The following is a 12,161-nucleotide window of genomic DNA, read 5'->3' as shown; positions in this document are numbered from 1 at the left end:
TGTTAAAGTTTTGTTCTCAAATCAGAAGTTAGGAGGTTGAATCAGGGGTAAGCTCATTCTTTCACATTATGAAATTGTTAAAGTATGCCTATGTTAGAGGTGCCTGGGTGGCTTAGTCAGTTAAGCATATGACTCTTGATTTTGGCTCAGGTCATGATCTCTCCATCATGAGATCAAGCCCCATGTCAGGCTCTGCACTGGGCATGGAGCCTGCTTAAGATTTTCCCTCTCCATAAAAAAAAAAAAAAAAAAATGGGGTGCCTGGGTGGCTCAGTTGGTTAGGCATCCAACTTCAGCTTAGGTCTTGATCTCATGGTTCATGAGTTCGAGCCCTGCATCCAGCTCTGTGCTGACAGCTGAGAGCCTGGAGCCTGCTTCATATTCTATGTCTCCCTCTTTCTCTGCCCCTCCCTGCCTTTCTCTCTCTCTTTCTCAAAAATAAACATTTAAAAAATTAAAATAAAGAAGATTCTCTCCCTCTCCTTCTGCTCTCTCTCTCAAATAAATAAATAATAAATAAATAAATAAATAAATAAATAAATAAATAAATAAATAAAGTATGCCCATATTAGAGCTCTCTATAAGAGAAAAGTATCCATCCAACCTTGTTCAATACTCCGTTGGGTGTGAGAGTTTCCCTTTCAGGGCCAACATATTATTGGAGGAAAGCAATTTCTACTCCTCCCACTTATTTCTGTCATGGATCTCCCACCTGCCACCCACAGGTCCCAGATGTTTCTCAGCACCTTGAGGCGGCTTCCAAAATTATGGACAGAGGTTCCAGAAGGAAATTTTCAGTCTCTACAGGGCTCACCTTTTATCTCCAAAACTTAATAAATGACATCACAAGTAATGCTTGGCAAATAGGCTGAGGGAATCTGGCCAGTAAGGACAGACAGAAGCCTGCAGGCATGGACGCAGTCAGGATGGAAATAAAGACTGATGATAGGTGGAGGTGACAACAGAACCAAGAATGAACAATCCCAGCTAGCATAACAGAACACTTTCACAAGCATGGTCCTCTTTTATCCTTGGCAGCCCTGAGTGGTAAGACAGAATTATACCCATTTTACAGATAAAGATCCTAAGGTCTAGCAAGGTCACGGAGCTATACATAACCAAGCCATACATCTTAGACCAGTGCTTATTGGGTGTACAGATGATGTTTGTGGAATAAAAGTAGAAAGGGTACATTTGGTAGTACTTTTTAAATGATGAGAAATTTATATTTTTGTAATCTTAAGTATCTCCCCCACAAGATGCTTACTAATTACAAAGGGGCCCTTTACAACAGAGAAACGTGGCAGATGCCTCCTTAACGAAGTGATTGATGTTAACATCACCAGTAATAAATCATGTTGACAGAATATAGCCCCTGAATGATGCACTAAGAAGGGCACAACATCGCTTCTGTGGTATTCTTGCCAAAAATTCATAATCTTGATCTAATTATGCAAAAACATCAGACATTCAAATTGAGGGTTGTTTTGTAAAATGACTTACCATCACTCTTCAGTCTCAAGGTTAAAAAAGAACAGAGAGATTGGGGAACAGATTGGAGGAGGCTAAGAAGACATTAACAATTAAATGGAATGTGGGATTCTGGATTACAGACAAAGGAAAACTGGCAAAATTCAAACAAGCCTTGTAGGTTAGTTGATAGCATTCTATTAGTGGTAATTTCCTGGTTGTGATAATTGTACCAAGGCTGTGTAAGATGTTAATATTAGGGGAAGGTAGGTGAGAGGTACAGAAGGTAAAGACTTTAGCAGAACTCTGAACAATTTTTGCAACTTTCTATAAGTGTAAAATTATTTCATAATAAAATATTTTATAGATTTGATGATATAGGAATTATATCTGTTTTTAAAAATAATCTCGACAAAGTAAAGCATTAATATATAGCTTCTTCAGATGATACCTTCTCCTCTACCAGTACTTATTTTTCTCTTGGAATTTGAGATGGCATTTAGAATCTCTGTATATTCCACATATTCTCAGCTAAAATGCATGACTTCCAAGAAGGTCAACTTGATCTCCACAGCTAGAAATCATATCTTCTTCCCCTGAACTCCTCTGATACTTTATCTGCACCTTTATTAGGGTATTTATCGTTTCCACAATGGACATTTTTGGTATTTTCCACCCATCCCTCAGGCCTAACTCTTCTTCCCTCTTCTGACTCCAACCATGAGTTTTTCGTGGAAGCTGCCATGTTTTTACACACCAATCCTAAGCCACAGTTGATTGGTCCAGGGGTAGATATCTGACTCAGTTGGGCCAATCAGATACTTTCCTGGATCTCCTCTCCTACCCCGCCAAAATCTGGAACTGAGAAGTTAATTGGTCTGACTATGGTGGCTGGTGCCATGAGTTATGAAACGTGGAAGCTGTTAGCCATCACTTTCTCTGCTATGTGGGAGAACCCTATCGGCCACTAGAGAGGGAAGACAGGTAACACAGAGAAGCAGAGAGCAAGAGTGAGAGCAAGAGAGACCTAATCCTATTTGTTTTGGAGTTTTCTGTCCTTGCCAGGTATAGGTTGGTCAGTTGACCCTACTGTCTACTACATAATCCCTCGAATCCAATCTCCCAATAAAATCTCCTCCCCCAAAATCTGTATTAATGTAGCCAGGTTAGTTTTATGTAGCTCTCAACCCAAAGACACTCAAATAATATAGCTACTCTGAATGATTTCTGTAAATGTTTTATCTCTCCCACTCATCTGGGAATTGCCAAATGCCCACTTGGATACAGTTTTCATTGGCCTGTGGCTAGGGAGAAAACTAGAACAATGTGGTGAGTTATAAACGTAATTTTTTTAATTGCTAGATTCTGAGATTAGTCCTTACTAAATTTTATGGTGAGAGTAGAAAGTAATGCTTTATTTCTCCTTTTTTTGAATGTTCTTTGACAAATAACAAAATGTGGCCGCATTCGGGGAGAAAAACTTTACTGGGATGTAAAATCTCAGAGTCGGGGAAGCACCCAGGTAATGATTCCTCTGGGGCAGAACCCTCGCCTGGCTCTCGGCATAGCACAGCTCCTAACACATGGTAGGGAAGGAGGTACCTTCGAAAGAGTAAGATGAGCTAATGGGTTTAGAGAACTGTTCTGGTCTCCTGCATGTCACACGGGGATGAGCTGGTTCAGATCTGTTATAGCTTGTTCATTCGCTTCACTCTTATGATTTCCAAATCAGGCCAGATTTCTTTATCTGTCTGCAAAATGCCCTACTAGTCCTGCTTGCCTTTCAAGTGGACCTCCGATTCATTTTCTCCTTTTTTTTTAATTTTTAAAATTTATTTTATTTTATTTTTACCTTTTTAATGTTTGTTTTTGAGAGAGAGAGAGAGAGAGTGCATGAGCAAGTGAGGGAGGGGCAGAGAGAGAGAGAGAGGGAGACGCAGAATCCGAAGCAGGGCTCCAGGCTCTGAGCTGTCAGCACAGAGCCCATCGCAGGGCTTGAACCCTGAAACCGTGAGATCATGACCTGAGTCAAAGTCAGATGCTTAACTGACTGAGCCACCCGGGGGTCCCTATTTTATTTATTTTAGAGAGAGAGCATAAGTGGGGGAGAAGGGGAGAGGGGGAGAGAGAGACATTGAGAGAGGGAGAGAATCTCAAGCAGGCTCCATGCTCAGCATTGAGCCTGACACGGGCTTGATGCCATAACCCTGGTATCATGACCTGAGCCAGAATCAAGAACCCAATGCCCAGATAGATGACTGAGCCACCCAGGCACCTCCATTTTCTCTTTTCTTCTTACATCCATCTAAAGGTGGCTTGACTGGGAAGAGAGGTGAAAGCTCTCTTCTCAAAACATGGAGGGTCAGTTTATTACCGTGGGGAGAGAGCACTGGAATGGGAGTCAGATAACATTGCAGCCCAACTCTGGTTGCCCCTCTGGCTAGTTGCTAATTCTCAGGCAATTTGCTTTATTTCTCTGAGCCTCAGTTTTCCCATCTGTAAAATGGGGGTGCTGTCTAGCCTCCCTTTTGCATGGGGCTGTTAGGAGGGCCAGAGTAAGGCTTTGGCAGCAAATTGGAAACTGGAAATGGGGAGAATTGTTTTATAGGGGCAGTTGGAGGTATTTGAGTAGTAAGTGATGATATCATAGAAATGGGAAGGTAGGGAAGTTTCTTAGTACTTCCTAGCTATGTCTCTTACTTACATGTGACCTCGCTTCTCTGTGCCTGAGCTTCCTTGTCTAGGGAGAGCCATGTCCCATAGTCAGGATCCCACCCTGGGCACTGAAGAACACATAGAGCTGATGAGGGAGAGAGAGGCACTTCAGGAGACTGCAGCAAAGGTTTGGGATTAGGAATTACTCCAGCATGAATGAGAAACACTGGTTTTACATGTTGTGTTTCATATGTACAATCAAAATACTTCTCTATTGTGAAGAGAATTAAGCAAGATAATGCAGGCATAGCCCTCGGCACAGACTGGCACATAGCAAACTCAGTCATGGTGCGTGTCCTTACTGCTATCATTTTAATTTACAGGTAAAGGAAACAGAGTCTCTGAAGGTGACGTGGCTGGCCTAGTTATACAGTTATGGGAGTCAGGCAGAATTTGAATCCACATCTTCTTGACTCTAGAGGCCAGGATCCGAACAACTGTGTTACAGTTGCCCCTTTGTGGGGCCTCTGCTCTGGACCCCAGCTGCCTGCCTGACTCAGCAACTGTGGGTGGCCTTCCTCCTGTGCGTGGGCAGCAGAGTTGGTAAGAACCCTCCCGGTTCCTTGAAAACCAAATATGGCCAGACCAGGCCCTGTGAGGCCCGACCCCCAGGCTGGGCTTGCTCCTGCCTGCTTGTCTGGGCGGTTGGGCCTTACTCCCTGTACTAACTCCTGGCTTTGTCCCAAAGGACTCTGGGAAAGCCTCTATTCAGATCCCCTTCCTCATGGGATCTTGTTGAGGAAGTGAAACCAGTGTCTCATCCATGCTGCAATAATTCCTAACTTCAAGGCTTTGCTCATGGAGTGCCTCTCTCTTACCAGCTCTTGTACATTCTTTGGTGCCCAGTGTGAGGTCAGGAATAATTACTTCCAGACTGTGTGACCTGGAGTAAAATACTCATCACATCCATCCATACCTTCGTTCCTTCCTCCCTCCCTCCCCTCTCCTTGCTTCTTTTTCTCTCCCCTTCATACTTTTCCCCCTTCCTTCTTTCCTTCCTTCTTTCCACCCAATGGGCACCTTCCTGTGCCAGACACTTTATATACAGTGTCTCCTTGCAGACTAGAAGCCTCTTGAGGCTTGCAGACCAGGTGCCAGGGGATAATTATTCAACCAATATCCATGGGCCAAGACTTGTCTTCACTGCAGTCCTGGTGAGACTCTTATTATCACCTCCATTTCACAGTTGGGAAACTGACCTTCTGAAGAGAGGGGAAGTCCAAAGGATGCCCAGTGGAGATGGGTGGCACTGAGACTTGAACTCTGATCTGTTGGACTCTAGAGGCAGCACTGCACAACTCCTAATGGATGGACAGACCATGGTGAAGGTCAGGTTCTGGGGGAGGGCTGGAGCCACTTCTCCACTTCTTAGCTTCTGAGTAGTTCCCTTAACCCAGAGCCTTTCTTTTTTCTTTTTTTTTTTTAATGTTTTTTGTTTTTTTTTTCTAGGAGAGAGAGAGAGAGAGAGACAGCATGAGTAGGGGAGGGTCAGAGAGAGAGGGAATCACAGACTCTGAAACAGGTTCCAGGCTCTGAGCTGGCAGTCAGCACAGAGCCCGATGCGGGGCTCGAACCCACGAACCGTGAGATCATGACCCAAGCAAAAGTCGGACGCTTAACCGACTAAGCCACCCAGGTGCCCCAACCCAGAGCCTTTCTGACACAGCCGTCCCTCCCTCACTTTCCCTACTCCAGCCCCTCCGTGGCTGGAGCTGATCTGATACTTGCCAGGGAGGCTAGAGAGGATTAATTCTTTCCCTTGGTTCCCCCTTTCTGAGCCTTTGAGAGTGCCTGTCCTATTTCATAGTTTGCAAAGTCCTTTTCAAGGTCACCAGCATCCTTACCTCAGCCCTGCAGGGGACAGTAGAGTAAGGAGGATCTTCCCCATCGTTCCAGTAGGGGAACAGGCCCCTGCACTGGTCATATGTTACATCAGGGGGTGGCTCAGCTGGAATCTCTTACTTCAAGGAGCTGAGCACAGAATTAGCTGCTAGATCTTTCTTGAAGTCATGGTATTAAGTGTTTCGAGTCCAGAAGATCCCAGCTCTGCTTCTCACTAGCTGTGCAGCCTTGGGAGAGTCACTTCACTTTTCAGAACCCTATCTTCTTCTCTGACAAATGGGGATATTGCTAGTACCCATTTGAGAGATGTTGGGAGGATGAAATAAAATAATGCTTATAAATCACTTAGCACAGTGCCTGGAACATAGTGGGTACTCAGATAATGAGGTTATTATTATGCTTAGTGCCTAACATAGAACATCAGATCAGGAGGACTATCCAGGCCAAGGGTAATTTACTAATATTCCTTTATCACTACTATGTGCCAAACACATTCATCAGGACACAATCCCTATAACTCAGTGCCATTTTACAGATGTGGTAACTGAGGCTCAGAGAAGGAAAGTGACTTGCTCTAACTCCCTATCCAATCAGAGGAAGAGTCTAGGCCTGGACTCAAGTCTGTGTCTGTAATGTCAGCTCTGTTCTGCTGGATTCTCCAAACTTTTCATGTAAAGGCCCAGACTTCACAGGAAAAGGGAGTTACTTGGGGATCCACAGCAGCTAGGAATAGATCAGAGCACACCAGGGAGGCCTTTTCCATCCTGGCAGCTGTGCACAGGTCTGGATAACTCTCCAGTTTTAGGATTAAAACAGGAGCTGACTGACATAGTCACAGTCCTCAGAAGGGTCCTGGAATCTGGTCCACGGTCTCAGGCAAGCTGGCAGATCTCAGCTTCCCCACATACTCCTCAGCCCCCACCCTACCCTGTGACCACCCCTTCCCCACCTCCAGCTTTCAGCATGCCCCCCCCTCTTTTTTTTTTTTCAATCAGCTGAACCTTCTGCCAAAGAAAACTCATTGATGCCCGCAAACCAGCCAGCCAGGGAGAAGGCTGCCCTGGAATGTTGGAGGGGGGTCACCAAGCTGTTTGCGGGCAGGCCAGCAGAGAAATGTGAGCAGCTACCTTTTTTGGGTAAAGTCTGAATTCCCTCTGTGAGAAAGGATCCAGGGAAGGTTACCTTAGAGGCTTGGGCCTCAGTTTCCCCGTGATCACCACCATGGTATTTATAAGGTATGAGTAACTTCAGTTATTGATTTTCAACAGCTATTGGTTGGGTGACTGCTGTGTGCCCGGCATTGAGCTGGGCTGGCCGCTTGGGACACAGCTGACAGAGCTGACGCCTGTGCTTGGGGAGGACTTTTCAGCAGAAAGCAGTGTCTCAGTAATTCTTCCAGTGAACAAAAGGCAGGTGCCCCAGGCCCACAACCCTGATCAACACTCTTGGGACTGGTCAAGTTACAGATCTCAAAATTTTGGGGGTTTTAAAAGGTGGTCTGGGGGCGCCTAGTTGGCTCAGTCAGTTAAGCATCTGACTCTGGCTCAGGTCATGATCTTGCAGTTTGTGAGTTCGAGCCTTGTGTTGGGCTTTGTGCTGACAGCTCAGAGCCTGAAGCCTGCTTCAGATTCTGTCTTTCTCTCTCTCTGCCTTTCCCCTGCTTGCACTGTTTCTCTCTCTTGAAAATAAATAAGCGTTAAAAAAAATGTTAAAGTTTATCTGGTGGGGACTGGGTCCACCCATCTCCAATCAAATATATGGATATTGTTGTAGTGAGAAGTTTAAGTATTGAGTCTAAGTGGGACCCCATGTTTGGCCTCCACACAATTTTTTTTCAAATATATGGAAAAGCCCTTGGATGTCTGGGCTTTGTGGACTATAGAATTGAAGACAAGGGATTGAAGCCCTGATTCATCTCCCCATTTTCTCAGATGAGAAAACTGAGGCTTAGAGGAGAGGATTCACATACCCCAGGCCCTAGAGCAAGCGGATGGTGCAGGTGGGTGAATGCAGGTCTTGGTGACTCCACATTCAGAGCTTGTCACCAGCAGGGACCCTGGCTGTGAGAGAAGCAAGGGCTGAGTAGAGAAGGCTCTCTAGCCAAACCTCAGTGGCCCACCAGTGAGTTCTGCCAGGAAGGAGTTAAGAGTAATCTGGGCCGCTGCCAGGCTTCTGCACAACGGCTCCTTGCAGGGCCTGCCTGTCTGGGGCCTGTTTACCAGGCCGCACTTGCATCACTGGCTTCGACGTGCAGTGCAAACACACTCACATTCTTGGGTCATGAGAAATGCACAATTGTGATGACATCATGCCCAGAGAGAAGATTTTCGCCAGCCTCCCTCCTGCCCACAGTCAAAGCTGTTTAATTAGCAGTCTTAACTGGAACTCTTGTCTTCTTGTAAAAACCAACTGGAGGAACTTATGGGTGGGGGTTATGGGGGTTGGAGTGAGTGAGGGTGTGTGTGTGTGCGTGTGCGCGCGCGTGTGTGTATGTGTGTGTGTGTTTTAAGGGATAAAAATAGCCCATCTGGGACTCCTTTTGGGGTATTTGTGAGTATCAGTGCACCACTGTTTATATTAAATCTATGTCACACTGGACATTTACGTCTGAATTTGGCTTGGAGACAGGAAGAGAGAAGCCACCCATGTCTTTTTGTTCCCTTTTAGGAGGGAGACATGTAGGCCAAGTAAAAGGGCCCTTGGAGACTATTTAGACCAACCCTCATTATAAAGCCAAGGAAAGGGAAGCCCAGAGAGGGGAGGGCCTTGCCTGAGGTCACACAGTGAGGCTCCAAGTTCCCACACCACTATAAGCACTTTGTAGCACTGCCCCCAGCCCCCTACTTCGGCTTTGTGAGTTGGTTTTTCAGGGTGTTGGAAAAAGAGATGCTTCTAGCTAGAGCTTTCTGGATATCTTTTGAGATCAAAGTGAAGGTAATGGTGGTGGTGGTGGTGGACACGGAGGTGGCCTGGGAGCAGAGGGGAGAGAGATTGAGACCAAAGAAAACCTCACCCTCATCCGCCTGCTCTCTCCTGCCCCTAAAGGAACATACCCTAGGCTTTGAGACATCTGTTCCTCTTCCAGGCACCCCCAGGCTTTCTTTAGCTCCACCTTCCTAAGAAGTGCCACCTCCTCACTGGCTTCCTTCCATGACCATTGAAGACTTATTTCCCACCACGGGGGCTAGATTTTTAGCAAATGAAAATAGAAGACACGAGTTAAATTTGATTTTCAGAAGGGCACCTGGGTGGCTTGGGTGGCTGAGCGTCTGACTCTTGATTTTGGCTCAGGTCATGATCCCAGGGTTGTGGGATGGAGCCCCGCATCTGGTTCCACACCATTGAGCATAGAGCTTGCTTGAGATTCTCTCTCTCTTTAAAAAAAAAATCGACTTTTGGGCGCCTGGGTTGCTTAACTGACTAGTTAAGCATCCGACTTCAGCTCAGGTCATGATCTCGTGGTTTGAGTTCGAGCCCCGTGTCAGGTTCTGTGCTGATAGCTCAGAGCCTGGAGCCTGCTTCGAATTCAGTAACTTCCTCTCTCTCTATACCTCCTCTACTTGTGTGTATTCTCTCTCAAAAATAAATAAACATTAAAAAAATTGACTTTAAGATACACAAATAATGTTTTAGTAGGAATATGTCTCATGCAATATTGAGATACCTGGAAACCTTAATCCCCTTCATCTTTATCATCACCATTGTGGCAGATATAATATTTCCCCATCAGCCTTCCCTCTCTTTCATCATTAACTGAGCCCTGATTTTGTCTGGAGTAGCATTGTGTCCCAGGCTATGAGTCAATCATTAGTCTAAGCTAGTGACAACAACACTGTTCTCCTTTGTCTTTCCAGACTCCCTTGCAGTCAGGATTGATCTGATGGCCTTAAAATGTGTTTGTAAAATTTTTTGACACCGTCCTTTTGAAAAAGTGGAGATTCATCCCCACAACCTTGAATGTAGGCTAGACTCAGTGACTCATTTCAAAGAGTGACTTCTGAGGGTAGGTCATAAAAACCATTGTTGTTGTTACCTTGCTCTCTTAGATTACTTGCTCTGGGTGAAATTAGCCACCATATTGTGAGGACACTCAACAGCCCTGTGGAGAGGCCCACATGGGAGGAACTAAGTCCTTCCACTGTAGCCAGCATCAACATACCAGGCATGTGAGTGAGAGACCTTGAAAGTGGCTACAGCCCCAGTCAAGCCTTTGAATAATTGCAGTGTGGGCCAACATTTTGACTGCAGCATCAGCCAGAGATATCTTTGTATTAATCATATATATTTTTTAAGATTTTACTTATTTTTTTAATGTTTCTTTATTTTTGAGAGAGAATGAGCATGAGCAGGGGAAGGGTGGAGAGAGAGGGAGACAGAGGTTCCAAAGCAGGCTCTGTGCTGACAGCAGAGATCCTGATGTGGGTCTTGAACCCACAAACCATGAATTCATAACCTGAGCCAAAGTCAGAGGCTTAACTGATTGAGCCACCAGGTGCCCTAAGATTTTTTAAGCAATATCTACACTCATTCTTGGAGGTTGAACTTACAGCCCAGAAATCAAGAGTCATATGCTCTACCAATTAAGCCAGCCAGGCACCCCTGTATTAATCATATTTAAAATTTTCTATATTTTATGATATGTAAACATCTTTGGGGGGGTCCTTGCTGGCTGGGAAAAGACTGTCCTACCCAGAGCTAGCTAATTCCTAGAGACAGTAAACAACCTGTTGGTGAGCCCACCTTTTATGTACAAACCAACCAATCCTGAGTCCATACACCTCCCCCCGCCAGACACCACCCATCTAACTTCCATACCAAGCTAATATTTCCTTGACCTAGATCAACCCGAGGCCAGGTACTAGACAACTAGGGACAGCCCCTGTGCCCTGGAGCCCACTGGACTTATCCAAACTATCCAAACATTACCCTGCCTTGCCTTGCCTATCCCACAGAAACACCAATGAAGGTTGTGGCCCTGGCTTTCTCTTGCTTCTTTCTGCCTCCTGACCAACACTGGTGCTTCCCCCTATGGCCCCATGTGGCATGCTGTGCCTCTTGTTTCTAGGAGAACTGTGAGTAATGTCAAACTTTTCTTTCAGTGGTATTGAACTCTCCATGTCATCATGTAGTCATCTTTATAAATGAAGACACAGGCACAAATCACCCCTCAGAGATCCTGATTCAGAACCACCAAACTACACCATCCCTAACCAACCTACAGAAACTGAGAGATAGGAAAATGTTTATGGCAGTGTTAAGAAACTAGGCTTTGGGTAATTTGTTCCCCAGCAATGGATAACTAATATGAACGGTCATGTAACCTAGTTCTGACTAGTAAGACATAAGGGAAGGTATGATGGGATGCTTCTAGAAAGCTTTCCTCATAAAAGGATCAACAGGGAGAAGAGAGCTCAGGGGTATGACCCTCCTTGAAGAAGGATGATACTTATAGAAATTCTATGACAGCCATCTTGGTACCATGAGGCACTGAAGATAAGGACAGAGGAGTGAAAAAGTAGAAAGGACCTGTGCTGGGCTCCTGGGTGGCTCAGTTGGTTAAGTGTTTGACTTTGGCTCAGGTCATGATCTCGTGGTTTGTAAGTTCGAGTCCTGCATTGGACTCTGTGCTGACAGCTCAGAGCCTGGAGCCTGCTTCAGATTCTGTGTCTCCTCCTCTCTCTGCCCCTCCCCTGCTCATTCTCTCTCTCTCTTTCTCTCTCTCAAAAATAAGTATTAAAAAAATTTTTAAAGAAAGGACCTGTGTCTTTTATAACATCATTAAGCAGGTAAACTAACTCTGTAACCACCTGCATCCAGATTTGCAGACAAGCAAGCAATCAATGTGGTTATGGTTTAAGCTACTGTATCCTGCAACTTGCAACTTAATGCATTACTAACCACTACAGTCAGCAAACACAGTAATAGCTCACTTAATTGAGTAACTTGTATAATGACTTCATTTATCTACAATCTGAAATGAAGCTAAAGGGCCAACCAAGCACCAAAACCAACACCCCAATGTCCATACTAAGCACCTTACTCTCAGGTAAGCTTTCCCTCACCTTTGCTCATAGGCTTTTAACTTTTACTTTAGACACAATTCTTTTTTTTTTTTTTTTTTTTTTTTTTTTTTT

General features: G+C 45.0%; 1 long non-coding RNA gene across 4 annotated transcripts in view; it reads left to right on the top strand.

Moving 5' to 3' along the window:
• Positions 1 to 4,508: 4,508 nt before the first annotated feature.
• The window catches only part of LOC120227319, a 32,402-nt gene continuing 24,749 nt past the window's right edge, over positions 4,509 to 12,161 (top strand). Inside the window, exons 1-3 of one of the 4 annotated variants that reach the window (XR_005527227.1) lie at positions 4,509 to 4,728; positions 5,372 to 5,513; positions 7,959 to 8,026. This is a non-coding gene — a long non-coding RNA (uncharacterized LOC120227319). Of the gene's footprint in view, positions 4,729 to 5,371; positions 5,514 to 7,022; positions 7,500 to 7,958; positions 8,027 to 12,161 lie in introns of those variants that run through there. The other 3 variants (XR_005527226.1, XR_005527225.1, XR_005527228.1) reach the window with 3 other exon arrangements.

The sequence above is a fragment of the Hyaena hyaena genome, unplaced genomic scaffold (assembly GCF_003009895.1).
Source record: "Hyaena hyaena isolate Hyena2069 unplaced genomic scaffold, ASM300989v1 scaffold_19, whole genome shotgun sequence".
NCBI lineage: Eukaryota > Metazoa > Chordata > Mammalia > Carnivora > Hyaenidae > Hyaena > Hyaena hyaena.
The sequence above is the reverse complement of the archived record's forward strand: the minus strand, read 5'-3'. Positions and strand labels throughout refer to the sequence as shown.